The following is a 23,975-nucleotide window of genomic DNA, read 5'->3' as shown; positions in this document are numbered from 1 at the left end:
CCTCCTGCACCTTGTAATTCTTTCTCCATTGCTCATCATCGTTTCCAGTTTAGTGACCCCTTTTGCCCACTCCTCTGGGGCATTTCCTATACCAGTATTTTTAAAGCCTTAAGTGGTCCTTTGTAAACCCTCATGCATGGATTCCATCTCTCTATTGAGTTTATCATTTTTAAACCTCAAATGACGCACTTGAGCCTCGTACTTTAGCAAATATTCTTCCTCTTAGATTCCCCCATTGATACCCTTACCTTTGAACAATTTTGGCTTCATCTTAACAAGACAATTAGTTACCAAACTTGGTTGACCTTTTATCTCGAACTCCAATATTCCATGATCCAAAAGATGTTGGACCTGATGCTTAAAGGTGGTGCAATTCTCAATAGAATGAACTTGAGCTCCAACATGATATTCACAACGAACATTGACGTCATGCCAACTTGGATATGGAGGTTGCCAAGGTTTCACATAATGTGGCGCCACCTCTCAGGCTTCTTTCATACAAGTTGCTATATGATGCAGGGATAGAATCAAAATAAGAGCCACATCTCGGCTTAGATTGAATTAGAGTCTTCATGTTTATTTCCCCTAACATTTGGAGTAGACTCAAATACCAACGAGTTTGGATTACATGGCTTCTTTTCATCTTTCTAAACTTCTACAGTTGTCACCATTTCCTTTGTGTCTCTGGACAACTTGTTGATACAGATGATGATTGTGCGAGATTTCTCATATCGGCTAGAATCGGCTTGTTCTTAAGTCATCCCTTGTGTATTTTACATCGCGAGATTGTTTTCATCGAGCTCTTTCTTTTCTTTTGCAGAAGTTTCTTTTCCTTTGGCCAAAGAAGCTATTCTATCCATCATCTTATACATTTGCTCCCTCATGTCTGTTATCTCCATTTTCTCTTCGTCAGACATACGATCTTTGGGTGCATAGCTCTCCACTATTATTGGGGCTTCCTCAAGATGTCGTTCCCTAGCTGTGTTATATTCTACTTGATCATGAACCATTTGTCTATCATGAAAACCTTTTACTCTGATGACCACTCACAAATCAACACCTATGAAAAGTGTTATGATCATGCGATCCAAGCAAAAAGAAAAGCAATGTAAAAACAAGTTATTACAAATAAGATAACGAAATAGAAAGAATTATTATAAAAACAATAATGACAAAATAAATATATTAATGAGTTGATGCAAAACAAGAATGCAAATGCAAATGCACGGGGTGTTAATTCTAAAAGCGACCACCATAGAACAATCTTCATCAGACCAAAAAATTTCCTTACACTAGACAGACGAGCTTCATTTTTTTCATTTACACTAGACAGACAAGCTTTGTTTTAATTCATCTACTCTGATTGTTTGATCTCTAGACCTCCATTTCTATGAGATTCTCCGCTAGGAAAGTGGCCTTGATATCTTATGAAGGATATTCTCAATCTTGACTCAACTAGCATCTGACTATTTGGTACAATCTCGATCTTTGTTCATTTAACAGGCATCTTCGATCGACTTTGAGCTCTTCTCTCGTCGATCAACTTTGTTTGTAAGTCATCGCTCTTACGGATTTGACTACCTAGTTATGAAACTCTTATGTCGATATTAAAACCTTCTAATTTGGCCAATCACTTGTGAATTAACACATTTTTTGGTTATGATGCGAAAATGCAAATGCAAACAAAAGAAAAAACTAAAGATAAAACAAAAGAAATTGTTTGTACCACTCGACTAGAAAAACAGAAAAAATATTTATGAAAAGACAATATCCTACCCAACATGGTATCTACCCTGACATACTTTTATAACAGTTCTACCCTGACATGTTTTCCACCCACATGTTTTGTTGAAGGTATAAATCCTAACCTCATTTTTCTAGTTCACATGCTTCGTACGAAAACATAAAACCTAATTGCTTACTCTTCTAGTTCTCATGCTTTTTTGCAAAATAAATAAATTTGAAGAAAGGATAGGGTGAGTTTCCCCTTTGTGACTTTTGAAGAACTACGACAGAATTTCGGTACAAAACGGGCAGAGTTTCTGTACAACTAAAAGGGTCCTCAAATTGTCCTTTACTAGTACCCCCTTGGGCCTGCCAGACCTTCGATCATCACCAATTATAGGCTTAAACGGTTCAAGTTCAATTTGAGAGGATGCATTTCCCTATGTCCATACAAAGAAACTCAATGTTTCACTCATAAACACAAGGTGTATGTACCCCAGAGGTTACTTACTAAAGCCCATGCAGAGAAAAATAATTTTTCTCACGTAAGAGTAGAGTTCACCCCTACTTAACGGGCCAGAACACAATTAGAAGGCTCTAAAAATTCAAATGGTTATAGCATGTGTAAAGGGGAACTCACAATCCTTTGCCTCTATCCAAAAACAAACTTAAAGAAAATGTCAGGAATCTGAAACGATGGAAATCACACATTAGTACCATTAATAAATAATAGTAAAAGATGTATGACATGATGCGATGCGAACAAAATAAAAGGATCAAAATTTAAATATCATTCAAATTTACCATTTTCAGCAAAAAACGTGACGTATAATCGATTACGGTCGGACTTTCTAACGTCCTCAAAAACATACTCCTTGTTAATTAAGGCGTGTTTTTATGGATTCTCTATACAAATGGTCATTACCATGTTTTTCCTTAAATTATATATTTAATATAAAATATAAAATATAATTACTCGAGTATAAAAAAGATACTATTTCGCACGAATTATTCTCGTAAACACACGCTTTGATTACATGAACTCTCCTCACAAAATAATATCTTAAAGATATGTATGATCGAATCTGACAAATTGTACTTAACATAAGTATATATATATAGTGTAAACAAAAAATTTATAAATAATAAATAGTAAAAGATAAATAATAACAAGTGATATGTATACATAGTATTTTAAATAAAATAATTCACAACAATCTTTGGATGAAAGGGTATTGCCCTTAATCCCCTTGTTTGAATTAAATCCTAATATGAAACATGGGCTGATTTAGAATTTAAACTAAGTCTAAATAGTGATCAATACGCAAACAGGGCCAAATCTAAGGACTTAGGGCATAAATAGCCATTCTCTCATGCATAGAGCAAATGACTAAAATGAAACAGAATCTAAATTATCAGGCATATATGGGTATTTAACCTAAGGCTAATAGTAAACGTCAAAGTGACTAAAATGCAAGCTTTGTAAATGGTGTACCCAAAATCAAACATTAACAAAATAGGCTATTGAACAACATGGTGATTAAAATACAAACGTAATGTAAATAAATGCTCAAAATAAAAGGATGGGAAATTCCATTTAGTGACTAAATAAAAAGGTTACAAAGCTAGAAAGACCCCAAAAGAGGTTTATCCAAGGGCTAAACGCTCACTCTTCCCTCCCAAAATGACGTTGTTTAGGCTCGGGTATATAAACCCAACCTATGGACAAAATCGCCTTGTTGTTTTTCATTTTTTTTTCATTTCACTCTTCTTTTCCAAAAAAAGAAATAAGAGCTCTCTCAACTCTCTCATCTTCACACCCCGTCAAAGGAGGCCAAAGGACTTTGGCCACCGTAGATCAGTGGTTCCAACCCCGACGTCCACCATGAAACAAACTCCCTAGGACCCTCAAAGCCCTAACCCAAAGTATTTTAGCCTAAAAGGCTCCTAACCTTCCCAAAATACCCTGAATATAACCCTAAATCCCTCTTTTCATGAACCCAATACCTCTCTTTCTAGATCTATAACACGTAAAGGGTTACCTTCAACAACGATTATCTTATACTCTAGTGATGACGATCGAGGGCTTTGAATGACGAGGATCTTTCTTTCTTTTCCCTTTTTCTTTTTGTGTTCTCTTGCTTCTCTCCAGTTTTTTTTTAGTTTTCAAAAAATCCTTTATCTCCCTTTGCTAACGTTTTTTTAAACTAAAGTGTTTTATATTTTGGTGTTGTCTTTATTTTCTTTGACTTTGCTTGTTACTTTTTCGTTTCCATGTTGGTGGTATGACCGAAAAGAGAACAATATCGGGAGACATTAATAAATGTGACGGTGACATGGGCAGAAGGACAGGGTAAAACATTTTACCTCGAGGTTTGTTTGTCTGCTTTCGTGGTGATCGACGGATTTATCGGCTATGGAAGCGGCGTCATATTGCCATAGGGAACCAGCAAGGAGCATCGGGGACTATTGGATAAAATTTAATCCAACGACGGTGGTGTGAACGGCGTGAGTGGATGATTATTAGGGTTTAGTAAACCTAATATAGGGTTAATCTGGATCATTGGATCAAATATGATCCAACGCTTGGGATACGGCTGTTGTAGATCCAAAAGGGTGAAAAACCCTAGCTCTCTCCTGGGCCAAATCTGGTTCGTTGATCTCACAAGAGATCCAACGGTGGAGGCTCCTTGGCAGTGGGTGGAATAAGGGAAACCCTAGGTTTTATGGTCTTCAGCTGCTGGGTTGTAATGTAAGTTTGGACCCGAATATGGACCTATTACCAAAAACTATAATAAAAATAATAATATTAAACAAATAATAATAATATTAAATAATAATATTATTATTAAATAATAATATTATTAAATAATAATAATAATAATAATAATAACCTAGACAAAATGTGAAAACAGTATGTAAACCATGTGTCATGCGTGTATGTTTGTACAAGTATTACATTTTCATAATTTTTTAGATGACGTATATTTATTTATTCATAAAAACATGGGCGAGGTTAAAAGTTCTCAAAGATCATACTTCTACTCAATTTTCGGTTGTTCGTATTAATTAGGCCAAGGTTGTTTAGTGAATAATTGAAAAAATGAGGTTTTAATTGTTTGAGGGCTTAAATGAAAAAGAATAGTAGTAAAGGCCTTATGAAGTAAATAAGTCAAGGGCATGATGGCCATTATTGGGTGTGGGTACCACTATGTAGGGAACTCATCACCTTTAAAAAAGGGTTGCAACATAAAAAGCATATACAACTTAAAATATGGAGCAGCTTGAAAAGTGATGCAACTTAAAATATAGAGCAACTTGAAAAAGTGGTGCAACCATAAAATAGGTTGCAACCTAAAATGGCAACCATAAAATATGTTGCTTGTTTGTTGAAAACAGTTATGCCATACATTTATTATTTCCTTAGACTTTGGTAAAAACTATTATATTTTTTGGCTTATGTGAAAAAGTGTGTGGGCAGAAAAAAATTATGAGAATTGAAAAAGATAGAGAAACTCACATTCGAGAGAAAACAAGAGGAGAAAAATCAATTTTTGTGAAGTTTACATAGCAGGATCAACTCTTCGGTCAGTGGTCCATCTGTGGTTTGATTAATATGATTTTTGGACAGAAGCTAAGCGACAAGGTGTTCTTGACTTTGTACGGTCGGATTTTTCATCCAAGTCTTGTAGCGTTGGAAATACCCCTTTTTAGCAGACTGCTTTTTGGTGATGCTCTCCCATTTTTCTCTCATTTTCTAAAGACTACTAGTTATTAACTTTGTTGAAGTTGTATGCTTGGTGTAGGTTGGATATTGTAGTCTTGTACTTGAACATTTGTTGATAGTGGAGCTTTTGATCGAACTCAAGAGTCTCATGGTTTTTACCCTTGATTTAAAGGGGTTTTCCACGTATAACTTGGTGTGTCGATTTATTTGTGTTGTGGTTGCATTATTTGATGTTTGGTTGGTTAGTATTGCTAGAGAACAAATATTTAGTGCTATCCTGTTAGCCATAATTATTGACAAGCATTATAGGGAGAGAAAGAATACTGGTTGTGCTTCCACTTTGTCTCGGTTGTTCAATTTCTTCCTCAACAAACTGGTATCATAACTTGGTTACTTTTTCAGATAATTATGGAAAGTAATACGATCAAGATGAATATTTTGAATGACACAAATTATCAACTTTGGTGGAATAAAATGAAAGACTTGTTGTTTGTGAAGGCTTTGCATCTTCCAATATTTCCTACTCAAAAAACTGATTGGAAAAGTGATGAGAAATGGGAATTTGAGCATCAACAAGTGTGTGGTTTTATTTGGTAATTTGTTGAAGAAAATGTTTACAATCACATTTATCAAGAGACATATGCTCACACATTGTGGGAGAAGCTTGTATGATTCGAGGTTGAGCAATAACAAGTTGTTTTTGCTGAAGAAAATGATGGCGTTGAAATATAAAGAAGGAACATCTACAACTGACCATGTTAGTGAATTTCAAAGTTTGATGAATTAGTTGCTTGGTATGGGTGTCAAATTTGATGATAAGATTTTAGGGTTTTGGTTGCTTACTACTCTACCAGACTCTTGAGAGACTTTTCTGGTCTCGCTCATTAATTATGCTTCACAGGGATTATTACTTTGGATTTGGCTAAGAGTGGTGTGTTGAATGAAGAGGTTAGAAGAAGATCTCAAGGTTTTACATCACAGTCCGAGGTATTGGTTGTCGAGAATAAGGGAGAAACAGAGAAAAAGATGGAAAGGGTAGAGATAAAAGCCGAAGAAAGTCAAGACCGAGATACAAGAATCTTGAGTGTCATCATTGTGGTAAGAAAGACTATATAAAAGAAATATTACTTCAAGTGGAAGAAAGAGAACAAAGGTGGTAGTTATAAATACGATCAGAAGGATGATGAAAAATTCGAGTGTGTTGCTATAGTTCATCGTGATGATCTATTGGTTATCTGTGATGAGAATTTTGTCAACCTAGCATGCGATGAGACTAGTTGGGTGATTGATATTGACGCTTCATTTCATGTCACGTTGAGGAGGGATTTCTTCACATCTTATACTCATGGTGATTTTAGGGTATTGAAGATGGGTAATGGCAGTTTGGTTCTGCTATTGGCTTGGGAGATGTTAGCTTGGTGAATAACAATGGTACAAATTTAACTCTCAAGGATTTCAGACATGAACCGAATATCTGTTTGAATTTGATATATGTAGGAAAGCTTGATGATGAAGGATTTTGTAACACCTTTAGTGAGGGGCAGTGGAAGCTCACTAAAGGCTCCTTGTTGTGGCTCGAGGAAAGAAGAGCTAAAATTTGTATTTGATGCAGGCTTTAACTTTTGGAGACACTGTGAATGTGACAGTGAATGACAGCTCAACTGAGTTGTGGCATAAAAGACTTATTCATATGAGTGAGAAGGGGCTTAATTGTTTAGCTAAGTAGAATCAACTTTCAGGTTTGAAGAATGCTACAATGAAGAATTGTTCTCATTGTCTAGCAGAGAAGCAGAGAAGAGTTTCTTTTAAAAGTCCTCCTCATATAAGATTAGAGTTGCTAGAATTGGTCCATTCAGATGTTTATCGTCTGATAAAGGTTAGGTCACATGACGGTGCATTATATTTTTTTTATTTTCATTGATGATTGTTCAAGAAAATTGCGGGTCTATACTTTAAAGTCAAAAGACCAGGATTTAAAGGCGTTTAAAAAGTTTCAAGCATCAGTTGAAAGGGAAACAAGGAAGAAGTTGAAGTACATTCGTAGTGATAATGGTAGCGAGTTCACAGGGCCATTTCATGAGTATTGTCTATGGCAAGGAATCAGACATCAGAGGACACCACCAAAGACTCCATAGTTGAATGGTTTGGCTGAAATAATGAACCAAAAATTGATTGAGAGAGTTAAATGTTTGTTGTTAGACATAAAGTTTGCCAATATCAATTTGGGTTGAAGGTTTGAATAGTGACACATATGATTAATTTATATCTTAGTGTTCCTTTGTAAGGTGATGTACCAGATAGAGTTTGGTTTGATAGAGATGTGTCATGTGATCACTTTCGTGTGTTTGGTTGTAAATCATTTGTTCATGTTCCAAATGATGAAAGATACAAGATGGATGCCAAGAATCGACAATGCATCTTTATTATTCATGGTGTAGATGGTGAGTTTGGTTATAGGCTCTATGATCCTGTTTAGAAGAATCACGTGAAAAGTCGAGACGTTGTCTTAATTTAAGATTAGACCATTGATGACATTGATAAAATGGAGAAAGAATATTCACAAGATAGTGATGCTTTGATCGACAAGAACCATGTTCCCCTATACCCTTCACCAGAACCTATTCAGGATGATGTGCACGGTGATGTTCAAGGTGATGTGTGTGGTGATGTTCATGATGACCAGTAAGATATAGGTGATTTTTATGCTCCCACTGATGATGTTGGGAATGATCAACAACAAGCACCTATAGCTCCACTAGTAGTTTCACTTTGGAGGTCTTTTAGAGATTATTGATCTTCTGTCAGGTATTCTTCTGATGAGTACATTTTTTTTATTGATAGGGTAGAACCTGAGTGTTATGAAGAGGCATAAAGAGTGAATGCAAAGATTAGTGGGTTGAAGCGATAAAAGATAAACTTCAATCCTTGCATGAAAACCATACCTTTGAGTTGGTGAAACCGCCTAATGGCAAAAGAGCTATGAAGAATCAGTGGGTTTACAAGTTGAAGCAAGAAAATAAGTCTTCATCTCCATGATATAATGCTAGATTCATCGTCAAGGGTTATACTCAGAAAAAGGGGGTTGATTTTGAAGAGATATTTTCTCTAATTGTGAAATTGTCCTCTATCAGAACAGTACTGAGTTCGGCAGCTTGTTATGTCTTAGAGCTTGAACAAATAGATGTGAAAACTACTTTTCTTCATGGTGATTTAGAGGAAGAGCTTTACATAGAACAACATGAGGGATTTGTTACACACAGAAAATAAGGTTGTAGACACTCATTTTGTCTGGGTTTTAATTATTATTATTATTATTATTATTTCATTTTCTTTTATTGCAGGCCAATATGAATTAAATCAAGCCCAACAAGCACCAACACAACCGGCCCAAGTCCCTAACCTAATCTAACACTAACCCTAAGGTTTCCAACTTCTACTGCCACTGCTAGAGTTAATCTCATCTTCGCCGGAGCTTCTCGTCACCAATGAAATCCAAATCGCCGCCAGTGTTGCTCGAACCAAAATAAATCAAGAAAAACATTGAAAAATCACTCCAAATTAAATCAACCACCAAATCCATTAAAAATAAGTTAAATCCCGAGAGATCCGGGAGTTTAACTGTTCTTTTTAAGTGAAATCATGCGCCTATGAATGAGCTTCACCGAATCATCACCAAATACACAAGGGATTCAGAGATATAACATACAAAGGAGGGAGAGAAAAAAAAGGGGGAAAAGAGAGATATCATAGGGACGAAAAAAAAAAGAAACAAAAAAAGAATCAAAAAAGAAAAAAATACAAAGTATGAGAGATCTTACCCGTTTCATGGCTCACTAGTAAGCATGAAGGTCAACGAAATTTATTACTGAAAGATAATTTCTTAGATATAAGGTTTTCTATTTAGTGTTAGTAAAAATGAAACTTGGTTTCGAGCTTTGAGGAACTGTGAGGTTGTTTTGGAAGCCTCGTGGGAGCTCCGGCCAACATACAAGGCAATGGACTGCACCATGGAATGGCGGTTTTTCGCACCCGTGAATGGATGAAAAAAGTGGGAGTTTGAGAGGAATGAACGGTTGGGGGAGAAAATATGGGGCTAGGGTTAATTTTTTCTTTATAATGGGGTATTTACGTGTCACCAAAACAACGTAGTTTTGGGGTTAGGGTTTCTTGTGCATAGGTAAACTACTCAACGGGCCATCCAGCGTTTGTAACATTTTCATTTCAGTCACTAAATGCAAATTTTGTTTCTTTTATTTCAAGTTTCAACTTTTATTATGCATCCATTTTAGTCACCATTATGCTTATATTTGTGATCGGGTTAATTATTTTTTCAGTCCTCTAGATTTTGACATGCTTGCATTTTCATCAATGCTCTAATTAATATGGTATGCTAGGGTTATTTACATGCTTGGTTCTTCTAGTTTTACATGTGTCCTATTATGGCCTCCAAGTTTTACGTGTATTGCATTTTAGTCCCTGTTTTTATATATATACATTATTTTGATTTAATTCATGTGCTTTGATATATTATTTCTTTTTTAGGTAAGTTGTAGTATATTTTGTCTAAGTACATGTATATTTTCATTTAGAATTTATCGTGTTTACCCATTTGTATTTTATATATGTATTGTTTGTAAATTATTTATTTATTTATTTATTTATATTGCATTGCTTATGATGAATTATATAATTTGCGTCCTTTGTTTTCCTTGTGCTAGTATATTGATGTGTAAATAGTATACGCATGTTTTCCAATTATTTATAATACGTTTAAATATGCATATAGATGTAATCACTATGTTCTTAGATATTTCCATTCACGTATTAGTTTAGACACATGCATTTTTTTATTGACATGTATGACACCCTCACAAGCATTACTTGGATTCGAATCAAATAATGGGATTAAAGATAATATATTTTTATTTTATGTTCATTGTAAGTGATTGTCTTGACGAATAAGATGTCACTTCGAATGGTTTAAAATAAAAGGATAACCTATCAAACGAAATAAATAAAATTGATTTCATTTAAAATTAAGGACTGAGAAAAAGATTATGTTCTTTTAATTAAATTCACCGAGAAAAGAGTATTATAATGGATCTAAGGTCTAGTATCGATTTCTTGAAATAATTGAACATCCTTATTCTCATTAAAGGTTAGTAAAATAGTTAATTAATTGTATTCGTTTGGTATACGTTTTTTAATTTTCATCTTATTTTGTATGTGTTTAAAAGGGATATCAAAATAAATTATTTTCAAATGTATAAATTTATTACAAGGACAACTAATTAATTAATTAGGTACCAATTTAGGGCGCCGTGGGGGTGCTAATCCTTCCCCATGTGTAACTGACTCCCGAACTCTGATTTTTTATAACGCATACTGCAAAATTGTCATTTTAATTAAAATTAATATTTTATTAAAACGACAAATATGTTTTTGGGTTCCCAATCACACCCTAATACAAGATTGTTGGCGGCTCCACGAACCGATTTTGTTTTTTTAATTTAAGCCCCAAATTATTTGAAGCAAATGTTTTTATAAAATCCCAATTTTTTAAGCGACCCTCGATTTTAAAAAGGAACCTCTCGAAAGCTTGGCGACTCCGCTGGGGACGTTCGAGAGTCAAGCCATTAAGTAATTAATTAGTTGTCTTTGCAATAAAAATTGTAAATTCACCCTAATTTAATTTGATACTCATTGAGTGTTTTTATTCTTTTATGTTTATAGTTTGATTAACCACTAAATAGTTGTATTGATTTGTTTGCTAATGTTTTTAGATTAAATAGGTATAAAGGATTTGAGAACCTTTTTTGTGTGTTGCTTGCTTATATTGTTTTTTTTCGCTTTTCCTCACACATTGTACAACTTGCATTTGCATAAAATTGAACTAAAATCCCACTCCATCCCATTTAAGTGAAAGTGAGAAGCTACTCTCTCATGATGGTTTTCACCTCCACATGGGATAGTTGATCACTCCTGGGGCACACACCTTATGGTCCTCATGATGGTAATCGTCTCCGTGCAAACATAGGGAAGTATACCTCCTCGAGTTAAACTCGATCCGTATAAGCCTATGATGAGCCATGATTGAGGGTATGGCAGCCCAAGGGGGCACCGACAAGGATAATTCGAGTACCTCTTGCCCTAGAGACTAACCCAACATATAGTGAGCCCTGGACTATAGAGCTTGACCTACCCTTAGAAATTCCATGAAGAGTGTACACAAGGAAAAACTTCTACGTGTCTTTGGTAGAATGATTCGATGTTTTGAATAAATGCTTGAGAACTATATATCCTACGGTTAAGTTTATTTTTTGAATAAGCATGCGAACTAGATATCATGCGATTAGGATTTTAAACAAAGCTTGTGGGAAAAAAGCATGTCCAGGTAGGATTTATTAAACCATGTATGGGTAGTCAGCCTGTGTGGGCAGGTTTTATTTACTATTATAATTCTTGTTATCTTGTTGATTATCTTATGTGTGCTAACCCATTTTTATTATGTGTCTATTTTATTTTGATGTTATTTTCTTACATTTGCATCTTCACGTCATCCAAAGGTATTTATTCATAAGCGATTGACTAAATAGAAGGTTGTTCATAATGATATAGGAAATTTTTAGCCATGTAGTCAAAACTAGGAGATCCAGGAATGTTCTAACGATCCATGAAGAAAGGCATCTGATGCAATAAGACCAAGGGCGAGAAGACCCTTCACGATGGCATGAAGACCACTTTGCATTGGAAGTAGAAATAGAGATCTCACGATTCAATCACAAACAGTATAAAGACGTTGAGTGTCATCAAATGTGATAAAGTGTATCGACGACTTTGGGTGCAATGTTAGATCCCATGAAGAATGCGGCTCGAGGGAATAAAGAAATAAAAAATCATAATTTTATTTTGACTACTTGGTGTAATGAAACCTTATTATCTAAATGAAGGTTGTTCTATGGTGGTCACTTATATAATTAACACCTTTTGCATTTGCATTCGCATCTTTGCATTTTTCATTTGTATCTCTACATTATACATTGCATGATATCATTTAAGTATTTCAACATGCATCAATCATGAAAGTATGAGAGTAACTTGTGGAAGATTCTATGGTAAAAGTCTTAAAAGTAAATTGAATCCACCTCGTTCGTACCTAGAGAAGAATTGAGAGCCATAGATATGAAGCTCAGGGCATGCCACTAAGAACTAAGGGGCTTCGAAGAGAAAGATTCAGGATTTGACCAACTTAGGCGCAGGGACGTTCGATGAAGGGTGAAGCATTTTGATGTGAATAAAGAAAAGTCATTGCATCCATTATAAAGCTCTGTTGCACTTGAATGGAAATACATTATGTTTTGTTTGAACTTGTTTTTGTTCTTCCATTCTTATTTTCCCAAATATTTGTAAATATTTTAATGTTTAAACTTATTAAATAAAATTCTTCCTTCTAAGGTTATGAGAAATGAACAAATTTTAATATTGAAATTCCTTAAATATCATTTGAATTAAAAACCTCTTAAGAATCAATGTTATGGCCTCTCGGCAAGTGGCAAGATTAAACCCTCATAAAACAATGACCTTTGATCCTACCTCAGAGGTTACATCCGAATATAATACTCTTCTTTTGTAGGGACCAAGATAGCCTTCTCCTCCCACAAAGAAATGATCAAAGGGCTTGACATTCAGGTATATATAGGAAAAGACAAGATGGGCATCTACTGCATAAGATGTTGCAAAGCTAATTGGATTACACTTCTATTGAGGAAGTTTATTAATGATCATAATCTTCTCATATGGAATGGTGGAATAGAGGAACTTAACTTAGTTTAGGTCAGTTGATTGTGAAGAAAACTCTAAAGATAAGGTTCCTTGATTTTCAACGACACCTACATATAACAGGTTCTTCTTGATAAACTTAATAAATCTTGAAGCTGAATACTCAAAAAGATTAATGAAATAGAGATAGATGAGAAAAAATAAAATGGGGCCACTCCGCTAAAAGCATTAAGCTGATAACTTGAAGGTAATTTCAAGCAGCTATTGAGGTAAGTCTGAGCTTCATGAAGTGGTTATATTCAAATTGTGACATTAATTGTGAAGTGATGAATTCCCCGAGGTAAGGGAAATAAACAAGAGGAAAAATATTAATAAAAAGAAAAGAAAAAGAATAAGAAACAAGAAAAAATGAAAAAAGAAATATTAGTTTAGTTAATTCAATAGAGGCGGTAATGCCTAAGATTTAGATTAATAAGTGTTGGTGGACGATTGACTAAGGGAGTTGAGGAACACCTATTATAGTTAACTTAACATGAACACTCAGGAGTTTCATCTTTAGACCGATAACTCAGCACTTACTTTGCTAAAAGAGTCTACAAAGCTTGAACAAATGAAAGATTTCAGAGAACCAAAATGGAAATGATCTAAAAAGTCTAGCAATTGAGTATGCTAGTTGTGTCATTTTGTCTACATCCAACTAAAATGCCAAGCCAAGAATGAGAGGTATGCTACAATGTTCACATAAACAAATAAGGAAATGGTAATTCAATGACATAAACCATATAAAATTTAGGAAGCTAACCTAAAATCAACTCGCTAAATCTTGATACCTGTCAAAGAGTCATAACTTTGAAAGATTAAAAGTGTAGTTAATTGTTTTGATAGCTAATGAACTCTTATTTTATGATTTGTCTAAATTGTGAACCCTAGAGTAAGGGGAAACATTTTTCAAAATTCTTTTATCAAATATTTTTTAAAACTTCTTCAGTAATCTTTTTCAACTTTTCAAAATAAAAAAAGAAGAAAAAAAGTTTTCAAACAAGACAATCTCTTTGGAGTGGATCTTGAAGATTAATAAATGTATCCCAGACATAGAGCTCACAATCTGAATTTGGGGCAAAGAAAAGTGAACCTTGGGGGAAAAGTCATTAGGGTATAAAGAACAATCTATTGGGAGCCAAGAATTGAGAAGATGCACTTTGTTGTGAAAAAATAAAGAAGATTAAAGAATTCAAGAATGAAGACTTCTCACATACCTCTACATCATTATCATTGATGAAAGCATGTGCTTGCATTATTGACATATTAGCATCAAACTTTCATCATTCATTATTTTCTTCTCATGAGGATATTCTCAAAATTTTTGTTTCTTAAGATCATTTTTCTTCTATGAGAACACTTTCAAATTGTGTATTTCTTATAACCATGAGATTATTTTTCCCTCTCTTGAAGTTGCATTTTTGTTTCCAAAAATTTGTATTCCTCAATACCATTTTCCTTTCTCATTGACGTTTTTAAATTTTCAAAGAATCTCGGCTTTCTTAAGATCATTTTTCCTCTCTTGAGGATATCTTTAAAATTTTTCAAAAATTTGTCTTTCTTAAGATTGTTTCTCTTGAAACATAAATTTTATCTTGAAACAAAATTTTATCTCACTTCATCTCACTCGAGGCAGCTTCTCTTGAAACAAAAATTTCATCTCACTTGAGATATTTTCCCTTTGAAAATTTTCCGTCTCACTTGAGACAGTTTCTCTCAAAACAAAATTTTATCTCCCATGAGATATTTTCCCTTGAAAACTTTTCATCTCACTCAAGACAATTTCTCTTGAAACAAAAATTTCATCTCACTTGAGATATTTTCCCTTTGAAAATTTTTCGTCTCACTTGAGACAGTTTTTCTTGAAACAAAATTTTATCTCCCTTGAGATATTTTCCTTTGAAAATTTTTCGTCTCACTCGAGACAATTTCTGTCGAAACAAAAATTTCATCTCACTTGTGATATTTTCCCTTGAAATATTTTGTCTCACTCAAGACAGTTTCACTAGAAACAAAATTTTATCTTGCTTGAGATTGTTTTCCTTAAAATAGAATTTCATTTTGCTCGTTTCCATCACGTAAAGATTTGGATCAGCATTATCTCGCTCGAGATAACTTACATCAAAATCAAACTTCAAAATCATTTCACTTAAGATTTTATCTCTTTTGAGATTGTTTTTTAGAACAAATTTCGTCTCGCTTTAGACAGTTTCTCATGAAACTCAAACTTTGATATTGTTTTTCCTAAAAAAAAATTATCTCACTTAAGATTTTATCTCTCTTGATATTTTTTTCTTAAAAAAAATTTGTCTCACTTGAGGCAGTTTCTCATGAAACCCAAACCTTGAAATTATTTTTCTTAAAACAAATTTGGTCTCACCTGAGACAATCTTTCTTTTGATTCACAAAGCATCGATATCATTTCTCTTAAAACAAATTGTGTCTTGCTTAATATTTTTTTCACTTGAAAGTGCAACTTTTAGCATTTTAAATTTTTACTCTCTTGAGAATGTTTCTCTTAAAACATAATTTTGAAAAACATCTTCCTTAAGATAAAGAACGTCTTTAGTCTTTCTTGAGACAATATCAATTTTCAATGTAAAAAGACGAAATCGGACAAAACTCGTCTTTTTATCTTTGTCCTATTCTTTTTAACACAATAATGGACAAAGAGGGGCAGTTGTAGACACCCATTTTATTCAGGTTTCAATTATTATTATAATTTATTATTTTTCTTTTTTCTTTTATTACAAGCGAATACGAATTACATCAAGCCCAAAAAGCACCAAAACCAACTGGCCCAAATCCCTAACCTAATCTAACCCTAACCCTAGGGTTTCCTACTCCCATCATCGCCTCCATAGTTAATCCCATCGTCGTCGGAGCTTTTCACCACCGATGACATCCGTATCGCCACCAGTGTTACCCGAATTGATAAAAATCAAGAAAAACAATGATAAATCAGTCCAAATCGAATCTAACCACCAAACCCATTAAAAATAAGTTAAATCTTGAGAGATCTGGGATGTTAACTATTTGATTTAGGGGAAATCATGCCCCTATAAAAGAGCCTCACCGAATCATCACCAAACACACAAAGAATTTAGAGATATAACATGCAAATGAGGGAGAGCAAAAAGAGGGAGAGAAGAGAGAGATCGGGGGCGGGAAAAAGAGAAACAAGAAGATAACCGAAAAAGAAAAAAAAGAAATTGAGAGAATGAGAGATCTCACTCGTTACGTGGCTCATTGGGAAGCATGAAGGTTATCATAATCTAAATTGCTGAAAGATAATTTCTTAGATCTAAGGCTTTCTATTTAGTGTTAGTAAAAACAAGACTTGGTTTCGAGCTTTGGGGAACCAAGGGGTTACTTGGGAACCTCGTGGGAGCTTCGGCCAACGTACAAGGCAATGGGTGGCGCCGTGGATCGGTGGTTCTCCCCACCCGTGAATGGATGCAAAAAGAGAGTGAGTTTGAGAGGAATGAACGGCTGGGGAGAAAAATATGGGGCTAGGGTTAATTTTTCTTTATAATGGGGTATTTATGTGATCATCAAAATGACGTAATTTTAGGGTTAGGTTTTCTAAACCCTTACACACGGGTAAACTACTCAACGGGCCATCCAATGTTTGTAAAATTTTCATTTCAGTCACTAAATGTAAATTTTGTTTCTTTTATTTTGAGTTTCAACTTTTATTGCGCATCCACTTTAGTCACCATTATGCTATGGGTTATTTACATGTTTGGTTCTTCTAGTTTTACGTATGTCCTATTATAGCCTCCATGTTTTACGTGTGTTTCATTTTAGTCCATGTTTTTATATATATATACATTATTTTATTTTAATTGATGTGCTTTGATATAGTTTTTCTTTTTTTAGGTAAGTTGTAGTATATTTTTTCTAAGTACATGTATATTTTCATTTAGAATTTATTGTGTTTACCCGTTTGTATTTTATATATGTATTTTTTGTAAATAATTTATTTATTTATTTATTTATATGGTATTGCATATGATAAATTAAATAATTTTCGTCCTTTGTTTTCCTTGTATTAGTATATTGATGTGTAAATAGTATATGAATGTTTTCTAATTATGATACCCTTACAAGTATTACTTGGATTTGAATCAAATAATGGGATTAAAGGTAATATCTTTTTATTTTAAGTTCATTGTAAGTGATTGGTTTAACGAATAAGAGGTCACTTAATAAAAGGATATCCTATCAAGCGAAATAAATAAAATTGATTTCATTTAAAATTAGGGACTGAGAAAAAGATTATGTTTTTTTAATTAAATTCACCGAGAAAATACTGTTAGAATGGATCTAAGGTCTAGTCTTGATGTCTTTAAATAATTGAACATCCTTATTTTCATTAAAGGTTGGTAAAATAGTTAATTATTTGTATTCGTTTGGCATACGTTTTTAAATTTTCACCTTATTTTGTATGTGTTTAAAAGGGATATCAAAATAAATTATATTCAAACGTATAAGTTTATTGCAAGGACAACTAATTAATTAATTAGGTACCGATTTAGGGCGCTGTGGGGGTGTTAATCCTTCCCCATGCGTAACCAACTCTCGAACTCAATTTTTTTATAACGCAGAATGTAAAATTATCGTTTTAATTAAAATTAATATTTTATTAAAATGAAAAATATGTTTTGGGTGTCCAATCACAACATAATCAAATATTGGTGGCGATTCCACGAACCGGTTTTGTTTTTTAATTTGAGTCCCAAATTATTCGAGGCAAATGTTTTTATAAAATCCTAATTTTTTTTAATCAACCCTCGATTTTAAAAAGGAGCATCTTGACAAGGACTATGTGTGCTTGTTGAAGAAGAGCTTGCACGATTTGAAGCAAGCTCCAAGGCAATGGTACAAGGTTACATTTGAGTTTGTTTTTGGGAAGCAAGGCTACAAGAAGACTACTTCTGATCATTGTGCTTTTGTCAAGAGATTCTCTTATGATGGTTTCATTATTCTTTTGCTCTATGTTGGTGATATGCTTATTGTTGGTCATAATGCTTCTAGAATTGAGAAGTTGAAGTAGGAGTTGAGTAAATCCTTTGCGATGAAGATTTGGGACCAACAAAGTAAATCCTTGGTATAAGATTGACACGTGATAGAAAGGCCAAGAAATTATGGTTATCACATGAGAGGTACATTGATAAGGTACTTCAGAGATTTAGTATGGACAAAGCTAAAGTGATGAATACTCCCTTTGCTACTCACTTCAAATTGAGTGTTAAGCATAGTCATTCCACAAAAAATGAGAAGGAATAAATGCATAATGCTCCTTACTATTCAGTCGTGGATAGTTTGATGTATGCACGAGACCGGACTTGGCTTATGTTGATGGTACAGTTAGTCGGTTTATTTATAATCCAGGCAAAGAGCATTGGAATACAATGAAGTGGATCATGAGATATCTTTGTGGTAGTTTCAACTTGAAACTTTGTTTTGGTAATGAGAAACTTGTTATTGTCGGATATACAGATTCAGATATGGTCGGAGACTTTGACTCGAGGATATCTACTTCAGGTTATTTGGTCACTTATGCAGTGGGAGTTGTTGCATGGCAATCTAGATTGCAATAGTGTGATGCATTATCCACCACTGAATCAGAGTTCGTTGCAACGAATGAAGCGTGCAAGGAGATACTTTGGATGAACAAGTGTGTGCATGAACTTGGTTTCACACAAGAGAGGTATATCATGTATTGTGATAGCTAGAGTGTGATTCATCTTGGTAAGAACTCAACTTTTCATGTTAGATCAAAGCATATTGATGTGAGATACCATTGGATATGAGATGTTCTTGAAGCTAAGTTGTTAGAGCTTGAGAAGATTCACACTGATGATAATGGTATCGATATGTTGACGAAAGCTTTACCAAAAGTGAAGTTTGAGGCATGTTGTTTGACCTTCGGCATGGAGGCATTCCCCATATAGTTGGAGGGGGAGATTTATTGGGTGTGGGTCTCACTATGTGAGGAACCCATCACCTTAAAAAGGAGTTACAACCTAAAATATAGAGCAGCTTGAAAAGTAGTGCAACGTAAAATATGAAGCAAATTGGAAAAGTGGTGCAACCATAAAATAGGTTGCAGCCTAAAATGGCAACCATAAAATAGGTTGCTTGTTTGTTGAAAAAGAGTTCTGTCATGCATTTATTGTTTCCTTGGACTTTGGTAAAAAACTATTATTCTTTTTGGCTTATGTGAAAAAGGGTGGGCAGCAAAAAAAATTATCATATTTGAAAAATAGAGAGAAGCTCGTGTTCGAGAGAAAACAAGAGGAGAAAAATTAGTTTTTGTGAAGTTTGCACAATAGTGATCAACTCTTCAATTAGTGGTCCATACATGGTTCGATTGAGCTGATTTTTGGACAGCAGCTAGGTGACAAGGTGTTCTTGACTTTGTACGGTCAAATTTTTCATCCCAGTCTTGTAGCGTTAGAAATACCTTTTTTTAGCAGGTTGCATTTTGGTGATGTTCTCCCATTTTTCTCTCTTTTGCTAAAGAATGGTTATTAGCCTTGTTGAAGTTGTATGCTTGGTGTAGGTTGGTTATTGTAGTCTTGTACTTGAGCATTTGTTGATAGTGGAGCTTTTGATCGGAATCTAAAGTCTTGTGGTTTTTACCCTTGATTTAAAGGGGTTTTCTACGTAAAAATTTAAGTATATCTATTTATTTGTATTGTGGTTGCATTGGTTGATGTTTGGTTGGTTAGTATTGCTACAGAACAAATATTTAGTGCTATTGTGTTAGTCACAATTATTGACAATCGTTATAGGGAGAGAAAGAACATCGGTTATGCTTCCGTTTTGTATCGGTTATTCGGTTTCTTCCCCAACAGCTATTTCCGCAACCCTTTTTTGGATAAAGAAAAATTGTGTTCCCTTGCTATATGGCGTCATTGTGTTCCCTTGCTATATGGCGTCATGTTGTGCACCGTTTCTCATTCATGCTAGAGAGCAAAACTTTTCTTCTCAAAACAAGAAATAGTATCAATTAAAATTTGGATGTTCTATATATTTGTAGCATATCAAATTCACATAGATTTATGCTAGGAGCCGAATTTATAAAACTTTAGAGGTTATCAAACTTATAAAATTTTAGGGAGCTGAAAATAAATTATCAATAGAAAATACAAATAAAAAAACCTAGAAACAATAGAATGTAAAATTTTCATGAATATGACTACCCCACAAACCCCTCGGTCCATCTATATATAAACATATGTAAAATCAAGCATATTTAAGAAAACATTCATAGATAATACAAAATAAGTGAGAGTAGATTTTTCTGTCTTACCTCTCTCGCACCCAAAATAACCTATTTCCCCTTCATAACCACAACAAATTTAAATCTAGCAACACAATACTATTTGAACCGATAATCTACCAATACTTTAAAGAAAGCAGTTCAGTGGAAGAAGTAGATGTAATATATTTGATCTTCTACAACTTTCCATCTAAGAGTTGGGCCCTAATTAATTCCTATATATAGTCTATGCTCATTTCTAATTTTGAGACATAAAACAGTGTTTCAAAATTAAATTCAAATTGCTATTGTGGATATTACAATTTTTATTAAAATCTTCTTTCCTCGACATTAGTATCTTAAGCAATATCAACGGTTTGAATTTTGATGTTTTGAATATGGATGTAAATGAACATAGCATTTGATGATTTTTTTCGTGAATCGTTCATATAATATCCATTTATGTTCGATTATTAAGCTAGATAAACGAGTATGAACATAATTTTTGTGTTCATGTAATAAATGAACACAAACAAATGTGTATTCAATTTGTTTTATATTCACGAACAAGCTCATTTATTGGCTTGTTTATCGACTCGTTTATAAGCTCGTTTACTCGATTCTCCTTTTCCTTTTATTTTTTCACATTTTAAATATCGGTGAATATAGGACTAAATTGAACATAAGATGAACTTTGGAGTTCAAACTATGAAGTCTAAAGAACTTAAGGACTTGTGTTATGATTTCATCATTTTTTGTTGACTTACACATAAAAAGATAAAAAGAGAATGTTGGTTGTCTAATATTAAACGAACGTGCACGGACTAACTTACCTCATTCGTTAAAGGAATCATTGTTGTTCCTAGAGGTCATAGGTCCGAGCACCAGCGACTGCAGCGGGGTGATTGAGTGTTCATTGTCAAATGGTTGATAGTATATTTAGAACATATACTACTTGTAATCACCTTAGCTTAATAAAAAAATTAAACGAACGTTAAAAAACATGTTCCTGAATTTTAAATGAACATGTTCGCGAATGCTAAATGAATATGTTCATGAACGTTAAACAAAAGGGCATGAACATCTTCAAATATAAATGAATGAACATGAATAAGATACTAAAAAATTAAATGAATACGAACCAAACATGAACACCTTCAAAAATAAATAAACTAACACGAACATAACTCTATTTATTCAAGCTCGATTTATTTAAACCCTTAGTTATGAAAAAAAAAATTAGATTGAGAGAATCATCCAACCTATATAATATACCAAATCTAAATTAATCATTTAATAAATTAAAAACAAATTGTATTATAAAATAACCCAATAAATGAGGATGAACTCTACAACAGGTAGATTCAAGTGTTGTGAATTTGGCTGGGTACGGCATCCTAAAGTTGAAGGCTGAAACTTGGCAGGAACTTGAGTTAATGAAGCACAAATAATTGGTCTGTTTGAATGCGATTATTGAACTAGAAAGAAGCCCATTTATCAATCTATCCGAGTGGACTCAGTATCCATGGCGTCAAAAGAAGATGCTGTTGAAGCAAAATGTGTTTCTTCTGCTAGGTGGCTTAATCTCCGAACAAGACTGTGTATTCAGGGCATATCTGATTTCCTTCGACAATAAGGAAAACCCATGTCTTTCTTTCAAGATTTTTCACCTGGTAAGAAGCTTTCTTCATAGTTTCCTGTATCATTTCGTGAACATGAAGGTCTAGTTAAGGTTTTCTATATTCCTTTTTTTTTAAATGTTATTTCTCTCTTCGTGTTCGTGCAAATTGTCTGATGTTGTATCCGTTAATGTTAGTTTATCAAGACAAGCTGCAGGAATTCTAATTGTTGATTTATGAACAAATTTCTTTTTCCAGAAAGTGAACACATGATATTGTGTTCGTTAATCCAAAATCATAAATGTATATAAGCTATGATAAATTTAAGCTACACCCTAATTAGGTAGGGGGAAATATATATATATATATTGATGTTTATCTTATTGTGAAAGGCCCGATGCACTGTACCTTTTAAGGGAATAAACTATGGGGTATGATTTTTTTGAGGGTTTGAATGTAAGTGTTAAATATATTTTCAGATATTTGATGTCTAAAACAATGCTCTTTCCTTATATTTTTTTTAGAGTAATTTATTTCTTTAATTAGTAAACTTAGACTTTAGGTTTATAACTTAGATTTATACCTTTTTTCGCCTAGTCTTTAAATTGAGGGAGTAATTCGAAATCGACTAAATGTCCAAGGGATCATTTTCGATTACTCGATCCAAAAATTGGTTAAAATTACCTAGGGTTAATAATTAATCCTTTGACATTAGTTTTTTCACTATTTAGCCCTTAGACTTTTAATTAGGTTTTCTTATAACATAATTAATTAGGTCATTAATTAAAGCCTTCATGTTAGTTTAATTTCACTTTAGTCCTCTAATTTAGGGAGTAATTTGAGTTGGCCCTCGCCTACATGCTCAAGGGACCATCTCGATTATTCGATTCAATAACTTAGATTTAAATCTAATAGAATTAATAGTAGAGCCTCCATTTTCAGGTTTAGTCCTCTTAAGTTCTTTAATTTTCATAAATCGACACTTTAGGTTAGGGGAAACCTTAATTAACTCACCTAGAATAATTAGGTATGATAAAAAGTTGTTTGCTTGTGTTTGGATTTAAAATAACAAGCAATGTTGATTTACCGAGGAGTTAATGGTGTATCCTCTGCATTATGCTCAAGGGGTGAATGTTGGTTATTCCCGAAGTAGATGGATATCATTTTCAAAACTCTTCATTTTTTTTAATTTCGAGGCAATGTTTGGTTATTGGACACAATAATTGATCTCTCACATTCATGCTAGGGGTGAATATTATTGGCTTTAATAAATGAGCACCCTCTTCGACTTTGCATCTATAGTGATTTCTAAATTAAATAAAACTTCGAACTCCAAATTTTCAAATTTTAAAATAGGGTAATTAACTAGGTACCAATTTCTGGGTGTTGTGGGGTGCTGACCATTCCACACGCGTAACCGACTCCCGAACCTATTTTTTGGTTTTCGCAGACCTCTAAACTTGATATTTTGATAAAAATAAAATGTTTTACTAAAATTACCCAGTTTTTATAGTGTTCCAATCACACCTTAAATTGTTTGGTGGCAACTCCCACATTTTATAAAATCGTTTCAAAACCTTTTCAAAGAAGAACTCAACATTTTAGCACATGTAGGCCTGCTTATAACACAAATAAAACTTCATATGCATTTAGACAACCACATCATCATACTTATAAAAATAAAAAATCACATAAAACGTGAGCTTCCTTAAATTCGTTCGTTGCTTTTCACAAATAGAGTTTCGGAAATACATTATATGCAACTTGAAAATCATTTGGTTTTTCGTTTTTATATTGGCCCTCTTTTGGTTTA

General features: G+C 33.6%; 1 long non-coding RNA gene across 1 annotated transcript; it reads right to left on the bottom strand.

Annotated features, from left to right (window-relative positions):
- Positions 1-1,281: 1,281 nt before the first annotated feature.
- On the bottom strand, positions 1,282-22,296 carry LOC120217713. Its single transcript, XR_005525175.1, has 3 exons — positions 22,175-22,296; positions 2,178-2,184; positions 1,282-1,292 (listed from the first exon to the last, which is right to left on the bottom strand). It is a non-coding gene; the product is annotated as an uncharacterized LOC120217713 (long non-coding RNA).
- Positions 22,297-23,975: the final 1,679 nt, after the last annotated feature.

The sequence above is a fragment of the Hibiscus syriacus genome, unplaced genomic scaffold, assembly GCF_006381635.1.
Source record: "Hibiscus syriacus cultivar Baekdansim isolate YM2019G1 unplaced genomic scaffold, ASM638163v2 tig00000773_pilon, whole genome shotgun sequence".
Taxonomy (NCBI): domain Eukaryota; kingdom Viridiplantae; phylum Streptophyta; class Magnoliopsida; order Malvales; family Malvaceae; genus Hibiscus; species Hibiscus syriacus.
Note: the sequence above shows the minus strand (reverse complement) of the source record. Positions and strands in the feature narration are given on the sequence as shown.